This window comes from Magnolia sinica, chromosome 6 (genome assembly GCF_029962835.1).
Source record: "Magnolia sinica isolate HGM2019 chromosome 6, MsV1, whole genome shotgun sequence".
Classification (NCBI taxonomy): domain Eukaryota; kingdom Viridiplantae; phylum Streptophyta; class Magnoliopsida; order Magnoliales; family Magnoliaceae; genus Magnolia; species Magnolia sinica.
In genome coordinates, this window is record NC_080578.1 from 100,629,375 (window position 1) to 100,634,822 (window position 5,448).

At 39.2% G+C, this 5,448-nt stretch overlaps 1 protein-coding gene and 1 long non-coding RNA gene across 2 annotated transcripts in view; one reads left to right on the forward strand and one right to left on the reverse strand.

Moving 5' to 3' along the window:
• LOC131249273 (disease resistance protein SUMM2-like) overlaps positions 1-5,448 on the reverse strand; it is a 107,454-nt gene that overhangs the window by 26,122 nt on the left and 75,884 nt on the right. The gene's annotated exons all lie outside the window — the stretch shown is intronic.
• Positions 159-3,484, forward strand: LOC131249277 (uncharacterized). Its single transcript, XR_009172782.1, has 3 exons — positions 159-491; positions 1,198-1,282; positions 3,407-3,484. It is a non-coding gene; the product is annotated as an uncharacterized LOC131249277 (long non-coding RNA).

A 5,448-nucleotide genomic window follows, 5' to 3' on the forward strand; every position in this document is an offset into this window, starting at 1 on the left:
AATTTATTTCTATTTCTTGCTTTCTTCCCTCGTGGATTCGAGAAGTCTCTGTGAGGAGTCCAGAGAAATTCCGTGGATTCGGAATAGTCATCCTCTTGAGGAAGATGGTGCTCGACCTCATGTCCTCCCCTGTGTTAGCTTTGCAAAGCTCTCCCAATCCGTGGTCCATCATATCAACCTCTCATTGCTTTCGGATTCTGTTTAGTTTCTAGTTTGTGATTCTACCAGATTTCTTGACGCTTTGTATGTAATTCATGTTCAATAAAGGAATGAGAAATGGCTAGTATCTTCCTATTGCATTTTGATCATGAATGCATGTTTACCTATCAGTTTTTGATGGCTTGTGATTTGTTTGTTTACTTCCTAAAGCATTGATATTAATTTTGCACGCCATCCCTTTTGTCAACAGATATTGTTCTTCTCGTGACAACATGACCATCGATCAAGTTTTGCCGGTTTCACGAGGCGGTGAATGGAATTGGGAAAATCTGGTATGCTTTATAGTTTCTTGTAGCAGTTTTCTTTTCGCATTCCGTTTTCTCATTGATATACTGAGTACTGGTTGTTTATCATCATTGACATCTGAATCTAATAACCGAATATCACAAGGAATCTTAGTTTCAGTGTCAAGTATGTGGAATCTAATGCATGTAATATGTTAAGCAGATCTAGACTTTAGATTGAAGTTCTCCTTAAATGACAACAATACACTGATAACTGATAAGTGGTTTGATCAGCCCCATGTGGCCAATTGGTAAGAATTAGACCTTGAAAAGAGATGGAGAATGGAAGGTTTACTCTTGTGTTTATTCCAAAAAGGTTCATACAACCAATATTGTCATCATCGTCTAAGCCTTACCCAAAATAATTGGGGTTGGCTACGTGAATCCTTCTATGCCATTCCACTCTATCAATGGCCATAACTTCACCATATTATAGGATCAGCAAAATAAACATGAAACACAGCTATCCCCGCTCTCCCATGTTAAAATAGTTACATAACTATCTATGTCTGTGCACGTGCGCTGTGTGCTGCTCTCCCATATTAAAATAGTTACATAACTATCTATGCTCATGTACTAGTGGAATAAGTAGCTTATCTTACACAACTTACTATCCAAACGCCCTTAAATTATTTTCTTCCGGATTGCTTGTTTAAGGCATCCCTTCGTTCTTAACATTTACATTTTGTTTCAGGTTACGGCTTGTGCAAAATGCAATTCAAGAAAAAGGGTAGAAGACTCTGGAGGAAGCAAAAATGAAGCTGTTTAAGGTCCCAAGGGTCAGCCACCTATCCATCTACACCATTGCTTTTCATATATGAGAATTATTGAATGCCGCCGTGGTGCTCTCCACATCTGATGCACGCGGTGTTGTCCAAATCGTACAATTCATATCATATTCACGATTTGAAATTTATATCATATCGTATGGGCATACCATTCAAATCGTACACCCAAATTGCAAATATTAAATAATTGTACAGGATACGGATTGGCTACTCCCCCTGCCACAGCGAATGACTGGTGGTCGGTGCTCTGTGGGCCCCACAATGATGTATTTGTTTCATCCATGCCGTCCATCTATTTTAATAGATAATTTTATGCCATGAGACCAAAAATTAGTTATATCACAATCTCAGGTGGACCACATTACAGGAAACAGTGTTCAATGAAAGTCGACCATTAAAAGCTTTTTGGGGGCCATAAAAGTTTTGGATCAAGCTGATCTTTGTTTTTCCCCTTAATCTGGGTCTGTATGACCTAATCAACAGGTTGGATGTCAAATAAACAGTACACCGGTCCTTAGGAGGATTTAAATAGTGGATATCCAATCACTATTGTTTTCCTGTGGTGTGGTCCACCTGAGAATTATATCCATCTAAGTTTTGGGAAAAAGCCCTAAAATGATCTTTAAAAATGGATGAACGGAATGTATGAAACAGATACATCATGGTGAGGCCCACAGAGCACCGACCACCAGCCACGGGGCTGGTGGCAGGGGGAGTAGCCAATTGTACGATATCGTACAAATATATCCGTTTCCAATTGTACAATTATCGTACAAATTGTGTAGAATCGTACGATAATTGTAGAATTTTGTAAATGGCCCCAAAAACAATTATCGTACAATTTTTTTCTTCTTTCTTTTTATCCCTCTGCTTTTAAAGCATGAAAAAGGCTCCTTCCTATGCTTATTCATTTTTAGCTTCTTTCGATTTACCCATTTTTTATCTTTTTCTTTTTTTACCCTTTTTACCATTCTACACATGAAATGTATACAGTATGCATGTTCTCAAATGATAACATCATGAATCATGATATGCGATTATTTTTTATGGCATATTGATGGGAAATGGATTGCTGATGAGTTTTTTTTTTTTTCCCTGATTTATTTGTATTTTTTCATATGTTTTCATTTCTTTTTAAGAAATCAGAAAAAATCTTACGATTGACGGTAGGATTTGCGATTCAATACATGATTCGACCCATATTACAATATGTGATACGATAACGACATTGGCTGTACGTGATTTGTATCCATGTGGGATATCCGGGCAGTTCATCAGGTGGGTCCACTGTGTAGACGACCTGGACCTTAAATCAGGTCAGTCGAATCACCAGGTGGGCTGCATGCATACATTGAATGTGGACACATGCAACTAATCTTAAACAGTCCATTGTTTTCTACATGCATAGTGCACTGCCTGATGAGTTGATTGCCCTAGGTTTTTTTTTTTTTGGGCCAGGTCATCAACATAGTGGGGCACGCCTGATGAATCCGTCACACATACCAGGTTGGGATGTGTGGTCACATGTAAAGGTGCGTGCATGTGTGCTTATGGGAGAGATCCTTGTGTAAGATAATCTTCACGTACTGGAAATGAGCTGCTTGCCCCAATAGTTCTAAAACTGGGTGATTCGACTCAAAACTTGGCTTAGCCAACCTGACAGGATTTCTAGTCGAGTCGCTTAGAAACTTGCTGATGATGGAGATTAGCTTCTGACTCGCTAAGACTCACTAAATCATCTTGTCAACTTGGTTGACTCGACGGGACTTGGCACGATCTGAACCAAGTCACTCGTTGAGTTAAATGTCTTTTAAACAAACACCCAAAAAAAAAAAAAAAAAATCAAAGCGGGAGAAAGGTTTCAAACACCTGACCTCACAGCTTAGCTAGACACGCAATTACCACCTTGCCATGCATTGCTTAATCAGATTAATCCTCTATTTTATAATCATACTATCATAAACATCTGTTGTTATTCCAAACACTTCTTAGTCTAATCATTAAACATCAAGATGATTGAAGTAGAGTCTTCAGGTCAATCGGACCCTGCTAGACATCGAATTGAGTCTAGTTTTTAGGTTTTTGAACTATATATGATTACCCTTGATACCACAGGCCCCAAAAGACTTCGACATACTGGCAATACCCCTGACAACAACAGCACTACGGATGCTTAAGATGAGAAGAGGGATGTTGTCAGAAGTCTTAAATCCGACTTTTCTGGGTTACTCGACCGGTTGTGGGTTAGCCTCGACCGGTCGAGGGAGCTGCTCAACTAGTCGAGCACTGCTCGACTCAAAGTCTAACAAGCTCACCTTTTGCTGTCCGGGCCGCTCGACCGGTCATGGGGATAGCTCAACCGGTCGTAGGGGTCCCTTGACTGGTCGAGCAATTTGCATGACCAGTCGAGGTTATGCAGATTCATTTCCGGATTTAATGCGGACTACGGAAATTTGAGTCAATTTTCGCAAGGGTGCGAAATGGAAGTTGCCTAAACTATAAATAGGTGTCCCTAGGCTTTTTTAAGGTATGAGAAATAATTATAAAGCTTTCTAAAGGGGTTCTAGGGTCATTAAATGGTGTAGCAAGGGTGAGATTCGAGGTTGTTCGAATCGGGTAAGTCCTCTCTCTTTGTAATTTCTTTTCATAGTGGATTTCTGTCGCTTTATGCCATGGTTTTTTCCCGCAAGGGTTTTCCGCATTAAAACTTTGTATTCTTCTGTGATTGCTTGTTACTATTGAATTGCTATCCTAGATCTAGATCTGTGTGAATCCGCAGCTCAAATCCCCAACAAAGGATGCCTGATGAGTGGTGCCAGTACCTATCAACTCCACCTTCAGACCGCTGATGCAAACTGTCCGGACCACCCAACAAACATGTATACAGAAGGCCTGCCTGTGTATATCTAGTGTTAGGCTCATTGCGGGTCATGTCACATGGAAAGTCCGTCATGCACCCGTTCATCAATATATGTAAGTCTTGGTGCTCTCCCTCCTGCACACGAGTCCATTTCATCATTTATATATAAAAAAAAGAAAAAAAAAAGAAAAAGAAAAAAAGGAAAATCCTCATCTAATTGAACTTCTTCAAATTCATGTATATCAAGTGTACCTTGTATGATGCTACTTTGATCTCTCACCTTTACTAAATTAAATGCTATTAAGCTTTCTTAACATTTTTTACAACTTAATACTAGTATTTATCTATTCACTCGGTCAATCCCTATAAAACGGTTGATTGTGATAGTTTCAACTGTCTTTGTGATTTAAACAAACTGATAGTGTTTAATCTCATCTGGGTCTATGCGTCCATTAACTCAGGCTTTTTGCATCTTGTTTATATGGTCACCGTAACAGTTGAACACATGAGTTGTAGAACTTGGTAACTCTTACTCGTAACTCAGCTGACTCAACTGTACTCTTTGGGATTTCGAGCTAACATACTTCCTGCCTGAGAGACTCAGTACTGACTCGTCAGGTTGGCTCATCGACTTGGTGAACCCACAGCAAGGACGCACCGTCTTGGGTGAGTCCAGGGTCTCACCTGCGGTCACAGCCGAGTTGCACTCACTGAGTCTTACCTTTTCTGGACATAAATTGATACAAAAAGCAAGTTGGGCTAATTTAATGAGATCTTTCCGATAGAGAAGACCATTTGAGCAACGGATGGTCTAGAATTGATGCGATGGTCACATGGAAAAGCATGTACCTGATGGGTTCAATCCGTCCTGGTGTAACCACTTGAAGATTTTGATATTCTGATAAAAATATTTTATAATAATCATGGAGGTGGACCCGGCCCCACACCATGTGATCCATTGACGTTTATCCATTAATCTTTATTTCATTTTGCACAAATGTGTTCATGTTAATCTGATGGATTATTTATAAGACACCGTATCTCCTTATATATATAAAATTGGACAATTTGATATAAAGTAGTTTGCCCCCACACCAAAATGCTCTCTACCTCTTAGAAGGGTATACTCCAATAATGCATCCAAATGCATAAAATAGGAAAAAGGACATTACCAATGACACAGAGAGGAGAAGAACACAAGCCATTCTTACTAACAATACATTTCTCAACTATACTTATTTGAAATTTAAAATACCAAAATTATATATATATATATATAAAACAAATCCAAAGTCCA